The sequence below is a fragment of the Natator depressus genome, chromosome 4, assembly GCF_965152275.1.
Source record: "Natator depressus isolate rNatDep1 chromosome 4, rNatDep2.hap1, whole genome shotgun sequence".
Lineage (NCBI taxonomy): Eukaryota > Metazoa > Chordata > Testudines > Cheloniidae > Natator > Natator depressus.
The window spans coordinates 90,761,989-90,788,934 of record NC_134237.1 but is presented as its reverse complement, the minus strand read 5'-3'; the positions used below and the strand labels follow the sequence as shown (position 1 = coordinate 90,788,934).

At 41.9% G+C, this 26,946-nt stretch overlaps 1 long non-coding RNA gene across 1 annotated transcript; it reads left to right on the top strand.

Annotated features, from left to right (window-relative positions):
* Positions 1-1,415: 1,415 nt before the first annotated feature.
* On the top strand, positions 1,416-25,042 carry LOC141986670 (uncharacterized). Its single transcript, XR_012639343.1, has 4 exons — positions 1,416-2,611; positions 22,381-22,501; positions 24,558-24,637; positions 24,981-25,042. It is a non-coding gene; the product is annotated as an uncharacterized LOC141986670 (long non-coding RNA).
* Positions 25,043-26,946: the final 1,904 nt, after the last annotated feature.

The following is a 26,946-nucleotide window of genomic DNA, read 5'->3' as shown; positions in this document are numbered from 1 at the left end:
CTTTGGACAAAATTAACTGAGATTTCTTTTTCTTCTGAGACAAGGTTCAGGTCTGTCACTTCAGAAAAATGGGAGTGGGTAGGCAAAGTTGTCAGCATAAAGAACCTTGCATTTGATTATGATATCCTGCAAAGTCAGGGGGTGGGACAAAACGTGGAAGACCTAATGGAGCATATAGACCTATGAAAAGGGGGCACAAACTAAGGTTGGGGGGGAGGGAGGGTTGTAACTGCCTCCTTTTCCCTGTAACAAATGATACCTCTGAAAAGATGTGGGCAGACTATCCAGGACCTGTACATTTTTGCTCCTTAAATGCACTGAGTCATGGCAACACTGTGACAGGCTCCCATTTCAAAGTGGTCAGAGCCATAGTCAAGAATAGGTACAAGGGTTGAAGCTAGCCATAGAGTCAGGACCGGGCTGAGGGCCGCATTGAAACCGAGGTAGGGGACCAGCTATGGATCAAAACCTAGGTCACAGTCCACAGACAAGCCAAATCAGGATCGTAGTTAGAGTCTAGAGTGGGCCAAAGGTCAATGCCAGGTGGGAGTCAGTCCAAGGGTCTGGAGGCAGATGCAAGGCTGGAGTGGTTCAGTAACAGGGCTGGAGTATGGTCTGAGTGGGGCCTGGGCAAGACTGAAGATAGCAGCAACAAGCCTGGGGCTGAGCAGGACCAGGAACTGGATCAAGGGCAGGCTGAAAGCCTAGGGAGTCTGTAACACTGTGAAGCAGCAGGAGGGTTCCTAGCCAAGTAGTGCTGTTGTACAGAGTAAGGACTTGTCTACGCTTAAAACACTGCAGTGACAAAAATGAAGTGCTTCAGCGAAGATGTTGCCTACACCAATGGGAGGGGTTCTCCCATCAACATGGGTATTCACCTCCCCAAGAGGTGGTAGAGAATTCTCCCATCGACCTAGCTGTGTCTACATAGGGTGACCAGATGTCCCAATTTTATAGGGACAGTCCTGATACTTGGGGCTTTTTCTTACATAGACTCCTATTACCACCCCCACCCCCACACCCCCATCCCAATTTTTCACACTTGCTATCTGATCAGCCTGTATCTACACTAGGGGTTAGGTCAATTTAAAAACATCATTCGGGGTGTGGATATTTCCCACACCTGAGCAATATAGTTATAATAACCTAATTTCCTAGCATAGACCAGGTCTAACTTACAGGTCTGGCAGACTCAGTAAAATACCTGTGCCTAGGGGTCATCTGACCCAGGTTCTGTCCAGGGATAAGCTGCTGCAGCATATCTGAGTGCTCAGGCTCTGCTTATGGGATGAGTTGGTGCAGTATGACTTAGTAATTAATAGGTATCCTGGAAATGCATTTGCCATGTAAAAATATTGAATGTGTGTGTGGTGGGTTTTTTTGTTTTTTGTTGTTTTTTTTTAAATAAAGAATCTGGCAGGGCTTGGGTTTTGGGCTGTCAGCACTGGGTGGTGGGGCTCCAGGCTGTCAGATTTCATTTTTATCACAGAAAAATGTGGATTTTTATGTTTGGGGTTTTTTATTGGAAAACTTTGCGGGGGAGGTGGGGGCAGTTATCACAGAAAACTAGGATCCCTGGTGATAAGTCACTGCAGGTTCTGCTGAAGTGGTGAGTCATGGCAGCTGAATGGGCACCCCTGGTCTGGCTTCAGGTTTGCCTTACACACTGTGAAACTTCTGGCTGAAAAAGGGCGGGGCGGGGAACAGTTCCCACCTACCTACTCTTTAATAAAAGGACAGACTCATTTATATGTAAGCAGTGTCAGGGTGAGCTCCACCCTGACATCTGGTGGTGAGGTGTGGCAAGTTGTGGAAAAAAAAAAAACTTTAGGGGCTGATCTCATTTGCATAGGCACACCCACCCCGCCTAGACTGAGGCCATAGCTGCCCAAATGGTCACTTCGGCTGCTGTGGGATCCCCAGTGTCTCTGTTATTGGGGCAGGAAGAATAAATTGTTATTACCCTGATTATGGGAACTGTGCTTGGAACTGTACTTGGCCTTTTGCTATGATGGAGGGACTCACCATCAACTAAGTAGCACTCGCTAGGCAAGGGTCATGGGTTCCAAAACTGTGTGAATGGAGAGAGACTTGAGACAGGTATTAGTACCTGGTGGTGTGGGCCCCTTTGTGAGGGCCTGAAGCACCAATTGCACCTCTGTCTCTCTCCACTGTGGAATGTCAGAGCTAATTTTGGGTCTATTAAGAGTCTTGCTACAGGTACTGTGCTGCATTCACTTTGGCCTTAAGGTGCACCAGCACTAAGGCCCCCACTACTATGAGCTGAAATCACTAAGAGCTGAAATCACTGAGCACTGTGTCAAGTAGTGGGGAGCCAGAAGATCTAGAGTGCAGCGGTGTGTTCGTGAGACGGCAAGCTGTGCGGAGTGGAGCCGGTCGTGGTGGAGCGGAGCCGTCTGTGAGACAGCGGTGTGTTCGTGAGACGGCGAGCTGAGCAGAGCGGAGCCATTCATGAGACAGCGAGCTGAGCAGAGCTGTTCTTGAGACAGCGAGCGGTGCAGAGCAGAGCCGGTCGTGGTGGAGTGGAGCCGTTGGTGAGACAGCGGTGTGTTCGTGAGACGGTGAGCTGAGCAGAGCTGTTCATGAGACGGTGAGCGGTGCAGAGCGGAGCGGGTCGTGAGACAGCGTAGCAGAGCAGAGCCCTGTGGGGCAGTCAGCTTCAGGACACGTAAGGTGCCCCTTACCCCTTTCCCCCACACACAGGCACATTTTAGCCAGACTGGGGAGTAACACTATGCAGATGAACTTTTGAACTCTGGGGCTGGACTTTTTGGACTTTGGGTGATTTGTGGATTGCTGGACTCAAGAGACGTTTGGGTGCTGGGACTCAAGAACCCGAGGGAAAGGGGCATGCCCCAATTTGCTTGGGGTGGTTTTTTTTGCTCATGGGTTGTGTTATGAATCCTGTTGGTGGTGTTTCCCCAACATAATGCCACATTGTTTCTCTCTGTTATTAAAAGGCTTTTTGCTACACTCAGACTATGTGCTTGCGAGAGGGGAAGTATTGCCTCTTGGAGGCGCCCAGTGGGGGTGGTATATATTTGTCCCAGGTCACTGGGTGGGGGCTCGAGCCGGTTTGCATTGTGTTATTGGAATGGATCCCCTAGATATTGAACCCGGCCCTTGTTGCTGCCAACTCTGATGGGCAGAAGGGCTACATATACTAGAGGTGGGTAGGTGAGCCTGAACCTACACTGTCCTCTGGAGCATGTACTAATGTCTGTTGCTAAACTGAGCCAACCCCCAACCCTTGAGGGCCTTAAGGCTGCTCTAGGAGAACAGCAAATACCAAGCTTGCTAGTCAGACTCCTCCTTACAGGTTTTTCACTTTCTAAATAAAATTTAGAACATTTATTTTGATAATTATACTTGCCAGCAGGAAGTTAGTAATAGCTTAGGGAAGGAATGTGCAGTATATTGGCTCTGGTATAGGGGATTAAAGGTGATTGCTTTAAAAAAACAAAGCAAACAAACTAGTCATAGAGTTTAAGGCCAGAAGGGTGCACAAGATCATCTAGTCCTCAAACTGTGGGGTGCCTGCACCTAGGAAGCATGGAGGAATGGAGGATTATTCAAGGGTGCACGCAGCAGGGGGTGTGGGAGGGAGCACCATGTTTTCAACCCAGCTCCGTCCCCAGTCTCAGTCCTCCCCCAGCCCTGTTCAGCCCCCAGTCCTGCTCTGGCTCTAGGCCCAGGCCAACCGGCCAGTGAGGACAGGAAGGGAGCACCATTCCCCCATCCTCAGCTCCGTCAAGCTCCACTGCTGAGGAAGCCTTGGCTGTGCAGTAATGGAGGGGGGACATGGACAGATTCTTTTAATGGTGAAGGGGGGTGTGACTCAAAAAGTTTGCACACCGCTGATCTAGTCTGACCTGCTGTATATCACAGGCCACCAACACCATTCAGCACCTGCACACCAAACCAAACCCAGCAACCAAAATTAGACCAAAGTATTACAGCCCATCATAGACTAAGCTCTTATGTGCCATGGGCAGAGAATAGGAGGGACCAAGGTGGCCAACAAATGAGGGCCCTGCAAAGGCAGGATAATAAGTGAGATATACCCAGATGATCCATGCAAATGATACCCTGTGGATACACCCATATGCTGTAGAGGAAGGCAAAAATCCCTCCAGGTCACTGCCAATTTGACCGGGGTGGGGGGGAATTCTTTCCCAACCCCACATGTGATGAACAGTTAGACCCTGAGGATGTGAGCAAGAACCAGCCAGCTAAGCATCTCAGAAAGAGAAAGTTGGGTGCTATCCCAGAGTACAAACCCTTCCTATCCAAAGCCCATCTCTGATCCTTTGGAAGAAGGAGGAAAAAAAGAAACCCACTGTAACTCTGGCAAACCCAGTGCCAGCTCATGCCAAAGCCTTGGGCCTCATTGAACACTGACAGATGCATAGCCAAAAACCAGGCTGGCTTACCTGTGAGTTTATATCTATTTTACAGTAGTAGAGTTATAAGAATGTTTTTAGATTTTGTGGAATGCTTGTAGGATGCTGCATGTATTAATCCTACTTATAATATCTGTATCCCATGTTCTAAGGTAGTGTTTGCTCCGTAACTATAAAAATGTCTTCTCAGGCCTTTTCTACATTATACAGTTTTGTCAACAAAAGTCAGGTTTTGTTGACAAAACAGTGGAGGTGTATACACAACAATGCTCCTCCCACTGATTTAAAACTCCTGCTATGCTGGCATAATACAGTCACCTCGATGAGTGGCATAGAGCTTTTTGCAACAAAGTTTGAGCTATGCAGTGTCAGTGTAGATCGTGTGCTTGCTCATGTCACCCAAAGTGGCCTCCAGGAGGTGTCCCACAATGGCTCTCATGACCACTCTGGTAAGCAGTTTCTACTCCACTGCCCTGCAGCTGGGTACACAGGCATACACACCTCCACCTTGAAAGCCCCAGGAATTTTTTTGAAATTGCACTTCCTGTTTGTTTGGTCTGGACAGCTCACATCACATCTTCCCAACTGACCATGCTGTCTTTCCAGGGCTGCCCGGTGGGAGGGTTGGGGCAAGTGGAGCAATTTGCCCCGGGCCCTGCAGGGGCACCCACAAGAGTTTTCAGGGGCCCCCTTCAGTGCCGTCTAACACACCCGGAGTGAAGGATCCGCCGCCGCTTCTTCCGCTCCGGGTCTTCGGCGGCAATTCGGCAGTGGGGGTCCTTCCGCTCCATGTCTTCAGCGATGTGCCCTGAAGACCCAGAGCAGAAGGACCCCCGCCACCGAGGATCCCAGGCCCCCTAAATCCTCTATGCGGCCCTGTGCTTTCTGCAGCAAACTCCCACCTGGAGTACATCGGAGTTGCTGGATTTTTTGGGTCTGTGGGGAGAGGCAGCTATGCAGTTGCCATAGGAACTTCGACACCTACGAGCAGTAACATGGATGAGAAGGGGCACAAAAGGGACATGCAGCTGTGCCATTCTACGATCAAGAGCTTAGGCAGGTGTACCAGAAGGCAAGGGAGGCTAACCGTCACTCTGGTGTGGCACCAAAAATATGCTCCTTCTACAAAGAGCTGTACGCTATCCTTTGCAGCGATCCCACCTCCACTGCTAGGAGCCCTGTGGATATTTTGAGGGTGTGTGCAGGGACAGGAGGCAGCGGCCAGCGGAGTCAACCCCAAGAACCAAGTGGTGGACGAGGAGATCAAGTTGGAGGAGGATGTGGGACACATGGCAGGATTGTCTGGTTGCGTGGCGAGCCAGGGACTCTTTTTTGACTCCAGAGGGGTCTAGCAGTCCCGCTTTGGTGTGCCTGAAGCAGGAGAAGGGAGCATGTGTTAATACTCCATTTTGCTTTGATATTACACAATTACATGAGGCAGAGGTGTCCTTTATTTTGTTGCATGATGCACATGGGAGAAGGAATCAAAATTAACAACACTAGGTACTGTTTGCATCTGCTTCTCATTCCCCTGTGTTGCTATGCAATGGGGGCCCTGTGGAAAAGTCTGTTAATGCACACAGAAATCTCTTGGGAATCCTCCATAGTAATCTCTAGGAAACTTCCTGCAGATACTCTGCAATCCTCTGCCAAATGTTCCTGGTATTTATACCTCTGATGTATTTATAGAGAGCAATCATATCTCCCTTTATCTTTCATTTTGTTAGGATAAACAAGCCAAACTCTATGAGTCTCTTCTTGTAAGGCAGGTTCTCCATTCCTCTCATCATCCTAGTAGCCCTTCTCTGCACCTGTTCCAGTTTGAATTCATCTTTCTTAAACATGGGAGACCAGAACTGCACAGAGTATTCCAGATGAGGTCCCACTAGTTGCTTGTACAAAGGTAATAACACTTCCCTGTCTACTGGAAGTACCTCATCTAATGCATCCTAGGATTGCACTAGCCTTTTTCATGACCACATCACATTGGTGGCTCATAGTCATCCTGTCGACCAATACGCCTGGGTCTTTCTACTCCTCTGTCAGTTCTAGCTGGTAAATCCCCAAACTTATAACAAAAATTTTTGTTGTTAGTCCCTAAGTGCATGACTTTGCACTATTAAATTTTATCCCATTTTTATTACTCCAGTTCTCAAGATTGTCAAAATCTGCTTGTGTGATACTCCGGTCCTCCTCAGTATTGGCAGTAACTCCCAACTTTGTCTCATCCGCAAATTTTAATAGCACACTCCCACTTTTTGTGCCTAGGTCATTAATGAAAATGTTAAATAAGATTGGTTCCAAGACTCGGCTAGTAACCTCCCTTCAGCCTGACAATTTACCTTTCAGCATGACCCCACTGTTGTCTCCTCTTTAACCAGTTCCCTATCCACCTTTAAAGTCTTATATTAATCCCCATCTTATCCAAATTAATTAATTGCCCTTGTGGAACTGTATCAGATGCTTTACTGAAATCTAGGTCGATAAGATCAACTGCATTTCCTTTGTCTAGAAAATTAGTTATCTTTTCAAAGATAAGAGATCAGTTTGGTCTGACACAATCTATTGTTTTGTAAAACTGTTGTATTTTATCCCAATTTTCATTTACCTCTTTGTCCTTAACTACTGTCTCTTTCAAAATTTGTTCTAAGATCTTGCATTCAGTTGAGGTCAAACTAATGGACCTGTAGTTTCACAAATCACTTTTTTTTCCCTTTCTTAAATGTAGGTACTACACACTTGCGTTGTTATGCTGGAAGTTGGGAAATCACACCTATTCTAGATCAATTCTCCAATCAAGATAATTTTGAATTCTAATCCTTTCCTCCAAAGTACTTGCAATCCCACCTAGGTTGGTGTCATCTGCAGATGTTCTAAGTGTATTCTTTCCTCTATCATCCAACAAAGTGTATGTGTTTAAAGCACTAAAATGAAATAACTAAAAACATGGGTGATTTAAAAAGCAGGAAATTACACTTCAAACAGCAATTTGATCAACTTTTGCTGTTAATAGTACTGAGTTGCTTCTGCCATTGCCTGATACTGCTAGTATTTCTGAGATCCCTCATCAACTACAAGATAAGTCGTTCTTTTTCCAAAGTTCACACAGAGAAAGAGACAGTTTTTCTGCTCATCCTGGTTGGTGATTTTTTTTTCAATAGCTCCACTCTGAAGATAGTTAAAGCATACTTTGTTTTTACTGTTGGTTAGCACCAGCTGGAGCTGGCTGCGGTAGCTTATGCACTTTAAACAGATTAGTATGTGAAGGGTCATTTAGTGCCATAGGGAAAAACAAGATCCCACTAGGACAGCCAGGAAAATCTAAATCTGGCAGACTATTGTTATCCCTTTGGAGTTTCTCTGAAGACAAATATCAATGGAACTAAAAATGAATGAGGAAGTAGTGCAAGCTAGAGTGGACTTTGACTTCATCAACTGAAATGAATACATTGTCTTACAGTTCTGTTTCTCTCTCTCCACCCTTTTGCTGTTTGCATGTCCTATATGGTGTTATGTACATGATAACTTGACTGTTCTAACTAGTTGAGGTAAAATAATCACTCATCAAATAAACCAGCACCTGAATTGGAAGCTTCCAGTAAAGGTAGTGTTAATGTTGGAGTGGTTGTTACTAGAATTTTTATGCTTCCCTGTTCAGGAGGGCCTATTGAAAATCAACTTGGATTTCTTTTTTCTTTGAAGTTCCTTGGGAAAGTAGGTTACCACACTTGACTTAATAGGCTCTTCAAAGATTCTGTTCTCAGTATTTACCTGAAAGTACTTCAGAGCCATGAAAGTGGGCATATGCCAATTCACAGGAGCAAGATGCAGTGCTTCAAAATAATAAATCAAAGCCAGAATATAGAACACCCCCCGTCCCCTGAAAAGGAAAAAAATCCAACCCCTTTCCCTCACACCCCACCAAAGAGCAGGGTAAATTATTGAAAAGAAACAACCCCAAAGGAGGAGTTTACTACTGCCATTGCGGGGAAGGAAGGATCAACTCTCTGAAACTTTACTTCGTAAAGCAAGGACTATTGCAGAGGATCTGCTGGAGAGTGTTTTGGGAGTCTCTATAGAGCACCTCGTTAAAAATACTGCTGTGTTACATAGGTCCAAAGTCACTCCATTGTAAATGACAGCAGAATTCCTCTCCTTTCCCACATGTGTAAATAGCTGAAACACTCAAAGTATGAGTGAACTGAGGTAAAAAAAGAGAAAATGCTACAAAAGTGAGAGAAACTGAAGTGATTCACTTATTAAAAGAATACAAAGAAACAATAACTAAAATAAAAATTCCACAGAAACTAACAGAAGAAGTAACGCAGACACAGCATGGTACAAATAAGTGATCAATACAGAAGCAATTCGGGTATCAAAAGAAAGCAATAAAACAGTGTATGATAACAGTAGCTTAACCAATTCAGTGATAAGACAGCCAAAAGGAATAGCAGCGATACTACCAATTTATTCAATAAATCTCTGAATAAAATATTAAACACTAAAGTCAACTTTTTAGAGAAATCAGAGAGCAGCTATTCTACATATGGGGGTATTCTCTGTTTCCTGGGTATGTTTTTATTTCTCTTTGGTACCTGCACTATCCTTCATTAGAGATTAACGTCTGTTAACTAACAGGCATTCAGGTTTTGGGATTTTCAGTTCTCAATATTTAAGAACAAAGAGAAGCAGACAATCTTCTATTCTTTGATCAAGCTTTACAGTACCTAATTCTTCTCTTGCATATATTAGTGTAAATCAGGAGCTACTGCACTGAAGTTAATGGAATTATGCTGATGTAACTGAAAAGAATCAGTCTCATGCTACATTTTATTGAATGAGGCCTTCAGTGAATCTCTCAGTATTTTACTAATCCTGTTTCTGATGGCTGTTTGCCAGTAGTTTTATGTATCAACTGCAGTGTAGCAAATACAGAATTTCTTTGCAGGTAATAGTCAGTAACCCTAACAAAATGACAGTCCAAATCCAGTAAGTATTTGTTTTTGTTGTGATAAGTGGTGAGGTTAGAGACTAAGAAGATGAATGCTGTTGCATAAACAGAACAGGCACAAAATTACCTAAGTGTTCTTGATTATGTTTCCCTTACGGTTATGACAGGCCCCTAAATGGAAGACATTAGGGCAAGGAAAGCTTCCTTTCCCTGGGGCATCCTTACAGCAACCTAGCACAATCTGGTCCAGGATTTTTGTCATCATGACCATGAATTTCATTAGTGGTTAACAGTTTTAGTAAAACTAAAGTGGTAAAAATGAGGTGAGTCTAGAGGTCCCAGAAGAATGATTAATCACCTTTGAATCAATCAGGGAGCAGATCTAAATATATTCTACTGCAACTAGCTGATCTTGATATGGATTATAGTAATTTTTGGCTAGAAGGAAGTAGAGAAGCAAAACCTGATGACCTATCCTCAGCCAATTAATTATAAGTCAGGATTATCTTCTTCCATTTAACAATGTGTAAGGTTGAGAAAATAGACCTATGCCCAATGTCTTGGTGGAAATGTTGATAGAATTAAATAATAGGTTTGAAATATCTCATGATGAAATATAGTCTTCATGTCTTCACAATATCTGCATATGTAACATTGAGCTCAGAAGCACAAGCATTATGTAATCAGAACAAACTCTTATTGTCTGGTTGTGTCCTGAGAGCAATTCACTGTTGCTTGTAATTTATAGAAGTAGTCACTTTATAGAAATGATGATGTTGCACTGATTTATACCAGTTGAGGATTTGGCCCTATTTCTTTCATTTGTATCATGCCATAGGTGTATAGAAAGCTGGCTAGATCATCGGGCTCAATGGGTAGTGATCAATGGTTCCATGTCTAGTTGGCAGCTGGTATCAAACAGAGTGCCCCAAGGGTTGGTCCTGGGGCTGGTTTTGTTCAATATCTTCATTAATGATCTGGAGGATGGCGTGGATTGCACCCTCAGCAAGTTTGCAGATGATGCTAAACTGGGAGGAGTGGTAGATATGCTGGAGGGTAGGGATAGGATACAGAGGGATCTAAAGAAATTAGAGGATTGGGCCAAAAGAAATCTGATGAGGTTCAACAAGGACAAGTGCGGAGTCCTGCACTTAGGATGGAAGAATCCCATGCACTGCTACAGACTAGGGACCGAATGGCTAGGCAGCAGTTCTGCAGAAAAGGACCTAGAGGTTATGGTGGATGAGAAGCTGGATATGAGTCAACAGTGTGCCTTTGTTGCCAAGAAGGCTAACGGCATTTTGGGCTGTATAAGTAGGAGCATTGCCAGCAGATTGAGGGACGTGATCATTCCCCTTTATTTGGCATTGGTGAGGCCTCATCTGGAGTACTGTGTCCAGTTTTGGGCCCCACACTACAAGAAGGATGTGGAAAAATTGGAAAGAATCCAGCGGAGGGCAACAGAAATGATTAGGGGTCTGGAGCACATGACTTATGAGGAGAGGCTGAGGGAACTGGGATTATTTAGTCTGCAGAAGAGAAGAATGAGGCGGGATTTGATAGCCTTTCAACTACCTGAAAGGGGGTTCCAAAGAGGATGGATCTAGACTGTTCTCAGTGGTACCAGATGATAGAACAAGGAGTAATGGTCTCAAGTTGCAGTGGGGGAGGTTTAGGTTGCATATTAGGAAAAGCTTTTTCACTAGGAGGGTGGTGAAGTACTGGAATGGGTTACCTAGGGAGGTGGTGGAATCTCCTTCCTTAGAGGTTTTTAAGGTCAGGCTTGACAAAGCCCTGGCTGGGATGATTTAGTTGGTGCTGGTCCTGCTTTGAGCTGGGGGTTGGACTAGATGACCTCCTGAGGTCCCTTCCAACCCTGATATTCTATGATAGGATGATTGGTTTGAGATTATGCAAGTGAAAACAGGGAACCTCAACTGGTTCTTCTGGGGTCTCTGCCCAAGTCTAATCGGAATAATTTTCAGGATCAGGACAAAGAAGGTCTAGGGTTCCAGGAGATGGTGGAGGTGGCAGCCATGATGGTGATGCTCACTCCTTCCCTTTCTTTCAGTCATCCAGCTCCATGCTTCCCTTTGCCTTCCCAAAGCTTCTTGGGCCTAACTTCTGACATGACAAGTTTAGTTCGTTAACTTCTGGTTCCAGTCTTTCTTTGTTTACCAAGTATGGTCTCAACACAGTCCTTGAGTTGTATTAGTAAAGCCCCTTTGTTTAGACTCAGTCTTTGTCTCCTTTCTGCACATTTTCGCATCAATATTTGTTATTAAAGTTTATTGTGACATTTTATGAACTTTCACTCACTCCTCACAGTTGAACTCACAATTAGAGTAAATTTTTTGGCCCGATCATTACAACAGGTTCTACTGGCAGCTTCATAAACAGCGCTCCCTCTCTCTGCCCCCGTCTCACGTGTCCACTATGCAAGTATAATCTATTCACATCTTCACAGGAGATGCTTGTCAGTGAAAAGTTATCATTTATCAACAGATACTGCAAAGTTTTTTCTGAGATACTGCACTGTTTGCAAATACGTAGAGTAGAAAACAGTTGTGGTATCTCAAATACCAGTGGTAACTGTCTGTAAATTTTAGACAGCAACCACTTTCTCTTTGTATAGAACCAAGTATTATAATTATAATATAAAAATTTCCATTTTAAAATGTTAGAAATTTAAACTCTGTGATTCTCCCACTCAGAGATACATCATAACCCATAGAGTTTGCAAAACACTGCTTTAGATAATTTGTTCTTTCCTTTTAACATTCTACAGGATATTTCCATAATACTATAGACCAATTAATCTTGTCCACAAATTGATTATAGAATCATAGAACCATAGGGTTAGAAGGAACCACAAGGGTCATCTAGTCTAACCCTGTGCCAAGATGCAGGATTTGTTGTGTCTAAACCATCCAAGACAGATGGCTATCCAGATGCCTTTTGAAAACCACCTATGAAGGGGATTTCATTACTTCCCTAGGCAGTTTTATTCCATTGTCCTACTGTTCTTACAGTTAGGAAGTTTTTCCTGAGATTTAATCAAAATCTGCTATGCTGTTGTTTGAACCCATTACCTCTTGTCCTGCCCTCTGTGGCAAGAGAGAACAATTTTTCTCTATCTTTTTTATGACAGCCTTTCAAGTATTTGAAGACTGTTATCATGTCCCCCCATTAATCTCCTCTTTTCCAACCAGTTCTTTCTGCCTCTGCTTAGATAGCTTGCATTCCATCCCTTTGATTAGGGTGACCAGACAGCAAATGTGAAAAATCGGGACGGGGGTGGGGTGTAATAGGAGCCTATATAAGAAAAAGACCCCAAAATTGGGACTGTCCCTATAAAATTGGGACATCTGGTCACCCTACCTTTGATCATCCTTGTCACTTGCCTGTGGATCCTTTCCAGTTTCTCTACATCCTTTCTATGCAGTGGTAACCAAAACTGGACACAGTACTCCAGCTGAGACTGAGTAGAGTGGTACTATCACCTTCCGTGACTTGCATGCTATGCTTCTGTTAATGCTACCCAAAATTCCATTTGCTTTTTTTGCAACAGCATCACACTGTTGACTCATGTTGAGATTGTGATCTACCACAGTCCCCAGATTCTTCTCAGCAGTGCAGCTGCCAAGCCAGTTGTCTCCCATTCTGTATTTGTGCATTTGGTTTTTCTTCCCTAAGTGTAGCTCCTTACATTTGTCTTTGTTGAACTTCATTTTATTGCCTAACCCAGTTCTCCAGTTTATCAAGATGCCTTTGAATTTTAGTTGTATCCTCTAAAGTGTTTGCAATTTCTTATCCCCCCAAGCTTAGTGTCATCTGCAGATTTGATCAGCATGCTCTCTATTCCTACATCTAGGTCACTAAAAGATGTTAAAGAACACTGGACCCAGAACAGATCCCTGTTATGGAACACTTGATTGTGAGACTAGTATTTTACCTGTATGGAACAAACTTGTCCATAGTATTGTGGCCACAAAACTGATTTAATATACACTTTCTGCTGATAATATCTCATTTTCAAGACGTTTCAGGTGTTTTTAATCTATTTCTCTAAATATGAAGGTTTTGCCTTGCCTTAGAAATGTATATTGTAAAGGCACTTAGAATTAGATTTTTTTTACCCCAAATGAGAGGTTAAAACTGACAGATTATATGGCGGATTATATACAGATTAATGCTACTTAAGTAAACTATATATTTCAATCGTAAAAAATTTTGGTGCACATAGTTGCAACTCTTTCTCTGTGCCAGAATGTAATTAAAAACTCAGGGTTTTGAGTATAAATGCACACTAGGTTTTCCTTTTGTAACCTAGTTTTTTTCCATTACAACATAACTCAAAATTGGCTGGACCAGTTATTTTTAGCCTTCCCAAAATGCAAATTTGGAATGAATGGAAATATGAGAAATTTCAATCCACAAAGGATTGTTTTGTGGAGAGCAGAAGAGGATGGAAACAGGAGCTGAGAAAGATTGCTCTCACATCCAAACTGTGATGCCATTACTGCATCTCTGTAGTGTCAAAAATCGGAGAAAAGGTATTAGGAATAAGAATGTCAGAAGATTATAATAGCATCAGTGAAATATACCAGCTTTGCGAGAATCATATGGCATGGATAATAAGAACATTAATAACATATTAGGACCTGATTTTCGGAAGTGTGGAGCACTCACAACTCCTGTTGAAGTTAGTTGGAGCTGTGGGGGCTCAGTGCCTCGGACAACCTATAAAGCTTCCTTATTGATTCCTCAGTCTTAAACCACAGGGATAAAAATAATCTACCTGCACTCTTTGAATGTTAACTAATGTAAAAGATAAAAACAAGTAAGAATGAGGACAGAGGAAAAAAGGAATAAGTCAAATGTCATAGTCATAAAATAACTGAATATTTGAGTTGACGATATATTCACAAAAGCCTTATCAAGATGAGATACCAATTTTTTTAAAAATTATGAATCACCACAAAATAATAGTTTTACAACCAAGTGTTAATCATATCTCATTTCCTCCTCTGGGAAAGTGACCTTGTTGTTGTAATGAAACTGTGGAACCTTTCATTTTGTGATTAATTAGTGCCAGTTACAAATGGTAAACGAGTTAAAGATTCACTCTGAAGTTAAACTCACTACCAACAGATCAAAATTCTGAGCCTGATCCTAAAAGATGCAGCTTCTATTGACTTCAATGGTATTAGTGAGTGCTTAGAGCCTTTCAAGAGCAGGTCCTATATTTCCAGGTTTTTGATTGCTGTTGACACCTTCCTGAATACATGCGCATGATGATCTGCACATCTATTTACACCATGTTCTTCACTGTGGTATTTGAGTCCTGCTATGCCCAAGAGCTAGTAACACTTCACCCTTGGGAGAACTAACAACTTTTCATACTTAGGCTATCTTGCAAGCCTATCCATGTAATTTGACCCTCAAGCCCCGACCGATCATCTTGAAGTCAGTGTGACTCTATATGGCTACAGAGGCTCACAACCACACAGGTCATCTTGCAATATTGGGGCCTTTATGATTTAAAACTATTTTCCTGTGTTTTTAATGAAAGCTACTAATGTACAGTAGGCCTTACCACAGGTAACTTGTGAATAACCTTAGTTTTCTAAGGACCAGATCTCCCCCTTCTACAGAAAAAAGCTACAGGAGGTGGCTGAATGGGGAGTAAAACTGTGAGTTGGGGGAAGTGTGTGAAGCCAAGTTATTAAAAATGGGTGAAATGTAGGTGTGATGGGTTTGATCATAGAAACCCCCTTGGGACAGTCACCTGACATGCTGAGATTACCTCTGAACCTGTTTTCCCTGCCAGCTTAGGACTCCAGAACCCTGCCTTTCTGAGCCAGACACGCTTGCCTGCTGGAACACAGACCCAGGGTCTGAGCCACACCCGCAAAGCTGCAGACTTTAACCAAAAACTGCTCAGCAGGTCACCTATCTCCAACACCCAGGCACCCAGTTCCCAATGGGATCCAAACACCAAATAAATCCGTTTTCGTCTGTATAAAGCATATACAGGGTAAACTCATAAAGTGTCCACCCTCTATAACACTGATAGAGAGATATGCACAGCTGTTTGCTCTCCCAGGTATTAATCACTTACTCTGGGTTCATTAATAAACAAAAGTGATTTTATTAAGTATAAAAAGTAGCATTTAAGTGGTTTCAAGTAATAACAGACAGAGCAAAATAAGTCACCAAGCAAAATAAAGCAAAAACACGCAAGTTTAAACCTAATACATTAAGAAACTGTTTACAAGTAAAATCTCACCCTCAGAGATGTTCCAATAAGCTTCTTTAACAGACTAGACTCCTTCCTAGTCTGGGCCCAATCCTTTCCCTGGTACAGTCCTTGTTAGTTCCAGCAGACATTTTAGGTGGAATTCAGGTGTGTTCTCATGACTGGCAGCTCCATTTGTTGTGTTCCACCCCGTTTTATAGCTTTGGCACAAGGTTGGAATCTTTTGTCTCTCTGGGTCCACACCCCTCCTTCTAAATGGAAAAGTACCAAATTTAAGATGGATTCCAGTATCAGGTGACATGATCAGATGTCGTGTGAGACTCCAGCCTCCATTCGTTCTGGGCTGGCACACACGTACACCGGAAGGTTTGTAAGTAAACAGAGCCATTTACAACCAATTGTCCTAGTCAATGGGAGCCATCAAGATTCTAAACCACCATAGTGGTCCACACTTTGCATAATTACAATAGGACCTCGGAGTTATAATTCATATTTCTAGCTTCAGATACAAGAACGATACATACATACAAACAGGAGGAATATATTCAGTAGGATATAACCTTTGTTATGATGCCTTACAAGAGACCTTTTGCATAAAGCATATTCCAGATACATCATATTCACATTCATAAGCATATTTCCATAAAACATATGGAGTGCAACATCACAGTAGGGACCCAGAGTGTAGAGACATATAAAAACAATAGGAGAGGAGGGTACCTGTGTGGTTGGGGTTCAAGAGATAAAGTTATTTTTTAAGAGATTAGAAATGTTCAGGGGAGCTAAATTGAGGAGAGGAAGGAGAAAATGAATGTGCAGAGAAGCCAGGAAAGGTGCTGGAGTGGAGAAAATATTGTTAAATATTAGTGTAATCCTGGGACCTGATCCTGCAAAGAGAACAGCATGGGCAAAGACTAGCACTTTCCCAGTTGATGTCCACCCAGGCTCCACCCACATGGTTCTCTTGGTAGGAGCAAGGCTTTACGTTAAAAGAAGGGAAGGAGTGGGGAGAGCACTGGAGTAGGACCTGGGTTCTATTCCTTTCTCTACCACTGGCCTATTGAGTGATTTTGGGCAAGTCACTTCACTTCTCTGTGCTCCAGTTTCCTCATCTATAAAATGGAGCTAATGATACTGGCCTCCTTTTCATTAGTAGATCTCCAAGAGCAATCTAGGAGCTAGATATTATTAATTCCTCACAGACAGTCGCAGCAGGAATTATAGGTGAGGGTGAACTGGATGAGCCCATAAGTAAATCAGTGGTTTTGGCTGTGACTATAACACCACCTCCTTGGCCCAAGTGCTTGGACTTGTCAAACCGAGTGTTGTAACAAATCTATTGCCACCTACGATTTCATGGTTGTCACTTTGCTGCACACCATGAAGTGAGAACTTTCAGTGAAAGCAGAGATAGAACTCAGATCCTCCTGCTCCAAAAGCAGAGGTCCTGGCCAGTAGAGCTAAGGGAGAATCCCCATTTGCTTTTATCACAGTATTGGGCCTATAACATACAGTAGTATGTGGACAAGGGCACATACACACACTTTACATGATATTGTAAAACAACCATAATTATTTCTTAAATTACATTGACGCTGTCAGCGCTTTGGGCCTCAAGAGCTCACAAGCTGCCTCTCTATCATGTAGGAAGAAAGGAAAGGAGAGGCCACTTGTAATCCATAATTCTTTTTCCTGTCACCTTGGGGTCATCCCATAAATTGTAAAACAATTTCTGAAGACTCCTTAGGAATGTTGCATTTGTAATTTTTCTGCCAGGTGGAGTCAGCAGCAACCAGGACTAGGTTCAATATCTAGGGGTTCCTTTTCAACAATACAACACAGAACTGGCTTGAGCTACTACCCAGTAATTTGGGAAAATTACACACCACCCCTTTGGCTCCTGTAAGAGGAAATACTTCCCCACTCGCAAGCACAGAGTCTGAGTGTAGAAAAGAAACTTTTAATGAAAGGAGGAAAGTCCCCCGGCATTAATTTGGGAAACCACTGCAAACAGGATTCATAAACATAAAACACCCACCCCAGTGTACGTTGGGCAGTGTCTTTTGCCTCAGGTTCTTGAGTTCAACAACCAATGGGTCCCTCTCTTCTCCCTCCACCACAGCCCACTCTCAGGGGTTGTCCTTGGTCAGTGAAGACCCAGAGGTCAGAGGTGCATCTGTGTGAGTTCACAACCCACCTGGGGACAGGGGAGAAGGCACCTGGCTCACTCTGCCATCTGAGTGCTTCTCTGGAGTTGCCACCCTACTGGCTGCTTGCCATTCTGCTCCATCAGCTGCCCTGCCAGCTGTCACCGATGCACACCATCACCTTCTGCTGCCACCTTCTTCTCTATTGTGACCTCTGTGAGTCAGTCTCTTGAGGTTCCATGCAACTTTCACTGATTTTCAGCTCTTAGTGGAGGAACTTCATTGCTGAAGCAGTTTGCGCAGAAACCCTGTCCCACAACAGGTGATTTCAGCTGTAGTGATCACTTAACAAAACAAAAGACTCCTAAGGGAGCCTTAATTAGTTCCATCTTTGAACAGTGGGGATGGGCAGGTTAGATCATCCCAAGAACTCTTGGGCAGAGCCTACACCTCTAGGCAGGGACTCCTGTCTCCACCCCCTCTTTCTTTCACAGGAGTCTGGCATCCGAGCCCCCTGCTTAGTGAGTTCAGTTCAATTGAGGATGACCCCCTCAATCAGAACAGGTAAAGCACAGTTCTGCTGCCCTTTACTCATACAATAAGGATAACATTTCATTACCCCTGCAGTCAAATTTAATATTTTTTATTAAGCCAAATGTTAAAATGATCTAATACACAAGGAAAGAGTGTCTATGCATCTAGATGTAATGCTTAAAATATCCAAAAGTACAAAGTTTGGTTTAAAAAGTCATAAAATACATATAGTACATAATCTGCTATATCCCAAATTAAGGTTAACAGATTCAACAATACAGTTTAAATATTAGCATCCAAATATTCAGGTACATCACTCATAAAAAGTTATACTAAAAGTATCAAAGGGGTAGCCATGTTAGTCTGTATCCACAAAAACAACGAGGAGTCTGGTGGCACCTTAAAGACTAACAGATTTATTTGGACATAAGCTTTCATGGGTAAAAATCCCACCTCTTCAGATGCATGGAGTGAAAATTACAGATACAGGCATAAATATATATTGGCACATGAATAGAAGGGAGTTACCTTACAAGTGGAGAACCAATGTTGAAGGCCAATTCAGTCAGGGTGGATGTGGTCCACTCCCAATAATTGATGAGGAGGTGTCAATACCAAGAGAGGCGAAGTTGGTTTTGTAGTGAGGCAGCCACTCCCAGTCCCTACTCAAGCCCAAATTGATGGTGTTAAAATTATTGGGAGTGGACCACATCCCTGACTGAATTGGCCTTCAACATTGGTTCTCCACTTGTAAGGTAAGTCCCTTCTCTTCATGTGCCAATATATATTTATGCCTGTATCTGTAATTTTCACTCCATGCATCTGAAGAAGTGGGGTTTTTTACCCACGAAGGCTTATGCCCAAATAAATCTGTTAGTCTTTAAGGTGCCACCGGTCTCCTTGTTGTTTTTATACTAAAAGAAGCTTGTGGAAAGCAAATATAGCAATAAGTGTAGATTGTCCCTCAGTAATTGAGAATTTAGGATAGGTTGTCTATCCCTCAGTAAATACAAGTGATTTGATAGTGAAATTTAACTGTTTGAAGAAAATTGCGTTTGCAGTGCTTTCAGCATTTGGATCCACATACCTGTGTGAACAGGTATTTTCACACTTGAAATCTGTCCTCTGTCCCTCTCGGAGCCGGTTAACAACTGATCACTCAGAAGCCTGTGTGCAGCTTAAAGTATCCAAATACATGCCAGACATTGGAAAACTCAGCAAGGAAAAGCAAGGGCAAGGATCACACTAAACTGATAAGATCTGCATTTTAATTTAATTTTAAATGACGCTTCTTAAACATTTAAAAACCTTATTTACTTTACATGCAACAATAGCTTAGTTATATAATACAGATTTATCGAGAGAGATTTTCTAAAAACATTAAAATGTATTACTGGCACAAGAAACCTTAAATTACAGTGAATAAATGAAGACTTGGCACACCACTTCTGAAAGGTTGCTGACCCCTGATCTATAGCAATGCTTCCTTTCTACATCTTTGCGTTGGTCAATATTTATCTCCTTCATTCAATAAATTTTAATAGTCAAATCTACAGAAATCCATATCTGTTTGATTTGTATAATATCAGAAGTCTCATTTTGCTATACTGCAAATAGTTGGGGTGGGGGTAGGGAGCATATTTATCAAATCCAACTTTTTTTCTTTCTTTAAGATATGGTTTATAGGTGCGATATTCCTGTCAGATAAACAGTTTTTCCTCCCTCATTTCAACAATGCACTCATGTTTAAGGGTGACTTAAAAACATTATGGTAAATTAACAAAGATGCATTGTCCAATGCAGGCAGATATATGTAACATTTTGAAAGCTCTCTAAGAAATTATTTATTTCACTCTACATATAGAGTAGATTTGAAAAATAATTAAAATCCTAAGACTGTGGTGGTTCAGTAGGTGATGTATGAGCATTAGCAGGGAGCATTATGCAGGGTGCTATGGAAGTTTGCCAAATGTGTAGGATTATACTATTCCATTATGTGTTTCCTTTAGTGTTCCCAGATTTCAAATGCTCATACATCACCTACTGAACCACCAATTGGGAACACTAAAGGAAACTGTTGGGCTAGCTAGAATGTGTTTCAGAGTCCGAATCTGTATTATGGTATCCATACATCTACCTAAATCTGTATTGCTTTTCATGGACAAGAGGAGCTAATTAATTCTCCCAGATAAAACAGATCCCTCCATAGCAGGTGTGGGAGCCTGCTCTGTTGAGCAATTTTTGCCAATTAGGGCAAGCTTTCACTGTGGTGGAAGACATCTGCAGAGCCATTAGAGGGAGCTGGGCAAGGTAAATAATTCTAGATGGAGAAGAACTGAGGCAGGGTTGGAGGCTGGAGGAGGTAATCCTGGAGTAGGGATGGTGCCAGGGGACTCTTAGCCCATTGGGGAGGAAATGAATAGGTTTTGCCTGCTGGGAAAGAGGAGTGGGCTGATCCCAGAGAAGGTGAGTGGATATGTCAGCCCTGTCACAGGGAATGTTCAGTTTTCTTTCATAGGAAAGCTGTCCTGTGAAGAAGCTTCCTGACCTTGGAGAGCTGTTAGAAGGACAGGGAGAGATTAAGTTGCCTTTCTGTGAGAAAGGGGAAGAGCAGACCAAGAGTGGATTTAGGTGAGTCTAGGGAGGATTTGCCTGGGAGGGTAGTTATAATAGGGAGAAGGAACAAACCAGCCTCCTATGAATAAATATGCTAGGTGCAGCCAGCCTTGGTGTTGGAAAGAGCTTGACAATCAAAAGGGCTTCAGTGTCGCCAAGCCAGTCTCACAAAATAAATGACTGAACTGCATGGAAATGTGTGCAGCCCTAACTGGGTGAAACCCTGTGTCCAGCTCAGCTATGGAGTAACCCCTTTCAGAGAGAGCCCTAAACATGCTGTTTTAGAGTTTACTAGCTCAAGATTTAATTATTTTTAAAATGTGTAGCTTATGGAGCAGATGGCAGAACAGATAAGCACCAAATCAAATTGGCAAACCAGTATGATAAAATCCATGTCTTAGAGTGAAGGCTATTAGACTGTTAATGAAGAGCTGACTAAACAAAAAATTTATTTTGTGTACTGAAGTTCCAAACCAAGCTATCCTTGCTATTTACATAATAACTAAGTCTCTTGGAGGTACTTGGTAGCAATTTTGCGTTTGGTCATGTGACAGGCTGTAATAATGGGGTTGTCACGGCCAATTTGGGGTTGGTATAGCTCAATACTGCAGATGCCTCTTCCTTTATTATTTTCATGGGGAAAGATGTAATTCGAAGTTGTACATACGTTCAAGTGTAATAATATATCGGCCTCTTTAAAAACATGTATTTTAGGGGCATCTTTATTTCAGTTGCAGTACAGCATGAATTATATAAAGGAACATTATACAGTAGAAGAATTTCCCGGTTCCTCTAAATGTGTGAAAGCTATCTTTTTATGTATACCAGTGTCATGTCCCTACTGCCATATACCCTTGTGCAATATACTGTCAGTCCCTGTTGTATCGTTGTATTATGGAATTACAGTGAATTGGCTTTCCTGGCTCTCTTGTGACTGCTTTTTCTGATTCCATTCCTCCAACGCCTCTTCTTAAATCCAGTTCACAATCTGATTGCACCAACATTTTTTTCCATCTTGTGCATGCTTACACTTGAGAATTTACTTGAGTAATTTTTGATCTTCATAATCCAAATGTTCAGGAATAGTTGTATGCTCAGTTAACTGGCTCCAAATATTTGCATTTTACAGATGTAAATTAAGCACCTACTTTTGAATATTTAGTCCTATATTTCTGCAGTATGACCCACCTAGTTTCAGGTATTGATTGCAGTCTAAGAAAATACATGTGATTTCTTCATTTTTTTTCCCCCACTGTAAACAATAGTTCTGATCAGTTGGTGGAAACAAATGTACCTATTTTCTATCAACGTGCATTTCTCTTGGTGTTTTAAACATGTATTGTGCACATCTGTATGTTCAGTTGAACAAATGCATAGGAAATCATTACTACTTGATCTCTTTTGAAAATACAGCCCTTTAAAATCAGCGTGTGTGTTTGTTTGCAGGAAGCGTAGGTTCATCCCAAGCTCCAAAGGCTACACTCTGAATACTGATCTTGGCTCCAGGTGTTTGTTCCTCTCTTGTGGGTCAAACAGTAACATGGTGGTCAGGAAACAGTTTACAAAGGTATTGTCCATATTTATAAAAATTACATGACTGTAAATGGCTTCTCTTTATTCACAAATTCATGAACTAAATATCAGTTGAAAAATGCTTAAAATTGAATGTAGCATTTGTGCAATAACTAAGGCTTGATATTCACTATAACAGTTGTTACAAAATGCGCCAGGTACTCGAGAATTATTCTGTATTTACAGAATTGATTCTGTACTTACTCTACATATAGAGTAGATTTGAAAAATAATTAAAAGGATCTGGGGATTCATACTAGGGACGAATCTTCTACTGGTGCTCCGAATCTGGTATACTTCACTAAACCCAATCTGGAGCTGTCAGACTGCCAACACCATCATACTGGTGTTGGGTTTCATAGCAGCTCACAAAATAACATGGTTCTATGAGCTGAGGCTTTAAGTAAAAATAATACCAAATATCATGAGACTTTCAATAAAATTGTGTGTTGGCTACCCTGTTCACCCCAGCGGCACAACTGGACATATTAGCCTCACTGCTGTAACTTCTGTTGGTGAGGATCAATGAGCTGCAGCCAGCTCCCTGTGGCTGCCATTCTCCACTACAACTAAGCACATCTGAGATGTAGTTGAGAATTGGGGTCACGTAGTCCAATAATAGCTTTTCAGTTACAGTGAGAATTAGAGAGAGAAGTTGTCTAGAGGTTAGGCCTCCTACATCCTGACCTAATACCCTGTGTTCAAGTCCCTGCTTTCCTATCACTACCTGCATGACCTTGGGCAAATCCCGTAGCTTCTCTGTGCCTCACTTCACCATCTGCAAAACAGAGATGATGGTACTTCCCTACCCCTCATGGGTGTTGTGAATATTATTAAAGATTGTGACTCAGAAACTGTGGTAGTGGGGCCATATAAGTAGTAAAATATATTTATAGTCAAATCGAGAAGTTTTAACACCCCCAAAACAAAGCTATTAGCATTGTTATAACTTCAGAAGAGTGGAACAGTAAAATACCCTGTCTACTGGCTTCTAGCCTTGTCCTACCAAGCTGATATTATAACTTAATGCAACACTGACCTCTGGTTTTACTTCCCCAGCATTCTCAGACTTTACTGCTCTTCGGTCAGTTTCTCCCTCAAACACCTTTGTGTTTTATAAAGGCATGTAAATATGTGTCTTTTTTTTTTCCTGCCACTATTCGTGGTAAAGTTTGCTTAAATGTGCCGTAAAGTTGTTTTACAAGAGTTTGATATTAATGTAAAATGAATTATATGTCAGTTTATCATTGTTTATTTAAGGATTTGATGAATGAATTGACTAGAGTTACCTGAGTTTTTTGGTAGGCCTAATGTGCCTTTGTATATGTGAAATAATCACAAAGTGATTTAATCACCAACGAGTTATGAGTGCCAAACCCTGAGAGTCCTTACCTGTCCACTGTTATGATTTGGCAGACTTCGGAAGCAACAGAAAAGCCATGATTTGCGTTCTATAAGGTTTTAGTGCTTCTTCAAGAATCTGCCAATTTGTACATTTAGAAAAGTGCTTCTATGGAGGTTTGGTAGGGACTGCATCTTTCTGAGGTCTGGGATTTTTTAAAGTAAACTATAGCTATTTGCTTGGCAAGATAATATTAACAAATTAATATTTCCATACTTCAAAAGGATTTTTGGAACAGAGCCAGGAAAAACAGAGCATTTTTCTTTTTGCCTTTATGAATTTCTGTAACAGGTTCTTCAGAAGAGATAATTTTAGCTATACAAAGCCTTTGCTATACAAAGGAAAGTGCTACATGAAGCCTGCTGTTTCTGCTTTGTTTTGGAGGACATGAATGAAAGGCAGATAGATTCTTCTTCTAAAAATATCCGCATGTATACTGATGGGCAGTACAGTACTTTCTAAGTACTTACACTTATTGTTGAAATATGTGGAGATTTAACTATAACCGGACAGTATCTCCCATTCCTTAAATATTAATCCCAAGGAAGAGAATATACCCTTCCATGTTTAACTGAGAGCATGAAATTAACTCTGCACTCTATCCCTTTTCTCTCTCACAACTAATTTCCTGTGTGTTTTCTGTTTCAAGTCTTGTGGCTGTTTGTTGGTGTGGGTTTGCTAGGATTAGGACTGCAATATAAAGTTTATAAGAAGAAATTAGGCCAACGGGTGAGTAATATTGTTTATTTTTTTTAAACAAAGAAATATATTTTCAAACACACTGTAACATCTGCAAATGATCCCTTAGAAATCTTTCCAGCAATACACAGCAACCATAAGTCACTCAGTATATGAATATGTATTGAACAGAGGAAAATGGTCATGAGGTTGAGTCACTGGACTGGGTTTTGGGAGATCTGGTCTCAGTTTCTGACTTTGCTGCAGACTTCTTGTATGGCATTCGGTAAATCACTTAATCTCTGTGCCTTACTTCCCCGTCTGTTTTTAAAAAAATGGGGGATAATACTTCCTTTCTCCCACCCTTTATCTGCCTTGTCTCTTTGAATTGCAGTTGTTTTGGTGCAGCAACTGTCTCTTGCTATGAATACATTTGGCAGCTGTCACAATGGGGCTCTGATCTTGCTTGGGACTGGTAAGTGCTTCTGTAATACAAATAAAAAATAATGGGTGGGGAAAAATGAAGACTAAAATTAAGTTAGAATTGCCTCCAAAAACTATTAGTATGGTGTAAAACTGAGGAGGGGGGAAAGACAAGTAGGAAAAAGGGAATGATGCAAAGAAAATGTAGGGCAAAAGAAAGGAAAATTAGACACAGGAAGAGGAGGATGTGGGAAGAGAGAACAAATGAGAACACAATGGACTGCGAAGTGTGGATTTACAGTATAATGTAAACCCAAGGGGCTTTTATGGTGTAAAGATGTTTTGGGGCATCTCCAGGATTGGGAAAAGATGTTCAAATGGCCTCTTCTTGAGAGAGTGTCTTTCTACTCTTTCCACCCTCCTTCCATTATGATGAATGTGGATGGTTGTTCTGACTTCCACACTCTGATTGGGGGAATGATAGCGATCTTTCCAGAGTTGCAGTAAAACTTTTATTATATAAGGTACTCTGTGAGTACACTTTTTTTTTTCAAGTAGGCTGATGCAGAGTTACTGTAATCAGGGCAGAATTTATTTCCAGGGGTAATGAGGGAGTTCACCTGCTTCACTGATGTTGGTGCAAATAGTTGCCCATGTGTTCATGACCTAAGAACGTGTGATAGTGACGCATGCAAGTGGTTTTGTACCCAGCAGGTTGGAGACTCTAAACTCAGTGCCTGTAACTTGGCTGAGTCATAGTAGAGTCTGTTCAAATTTTGTTGAGTTGAGCAGTGTTGAAGTGTGTATGACGTTGCATCAGATTCATTTCCAAGCTTCATACATCCCGCTTCGTGAGCAGTACCAAATTTTTATTCCACTTGGTCCTGAATAAGGGTTACCGTCTTCAGTTCAGAAATGGAGTGCTTTGATTAGACTATAGGATTTACCCACCTAACAAGCATTTTGTTTAAAACTGGAACAGATGAGTTGGTATTAAGTTCTTTATTAGCTGGAATTAAATCCTTGATCTGAAAAGCAGTCACATGCTTCTTGTTTGAAATGCTGTCTTAACTATGACTTGTCACTGGGCTGATGTTGCAATGAGGAATGCTCCATTGCTAATATGCGTAGCAGTATAAGGTAACTACAGTGAAAATCTAAGCTGAAGCTGGTACAGTGACAGGCCTGTTGTGCTGCCATGAAGGAGAACCAGTTTTTGAAAAGACCATGGGACTCTTACCCCACAAATTCACTGATACATGACAACAGGTTGATCACTGTAGGGCTGCTGTGTTGTCTCCCCAGCCCAGGAAGGACTAATGCTGCACTTGAACTCTGTTCAGAACACAGGAGCCACCCTGCTTCCTGCAGCCCCCCCTTAAGCTCTTATAGGAATCACCTGATCCCTTCCCAGCTGCGTCTGATAACTGAACAGGACTTGCTGGCCCCAGGCCCTCTGACTCTTAATGGGACAAACCACCTTGTTACTATGTCACTCTGAATGGAGCCTTTCTGACAAACTATTCTGAATTAGAAGCATCCCTTCTCGATTCATTAAGGAGATTTGATTTTATTTTTTTTTTAAAAAGGGGGTGGGTGGGATCTGAGCTTCCTATCTGGCCAAAGAGCTGGGTGTTGCGGTGACAGCTTCAGGTGAGAGAGATTGTTTTATGCTAACATATTTCAGCATGCAGTTTACTTACAAATGTTAGTTTTGCTTTGAGTATTCAATAGGTTCAGTTTTAAATTAGAGCTGTTTTGATTGGACACATTACATGACATGCTTTTGTTCCATGATTGGATGAATGTTATAAAATCAAGTTTCTGGTGTGAATACTTGCAATTATGAATTAGAAATTTGCTTTCTATGACTATTCTGAAATATTTACTCAAAATTTGCTTTTATGACAACTATTCCTACTAGTTTTCATTAGAAT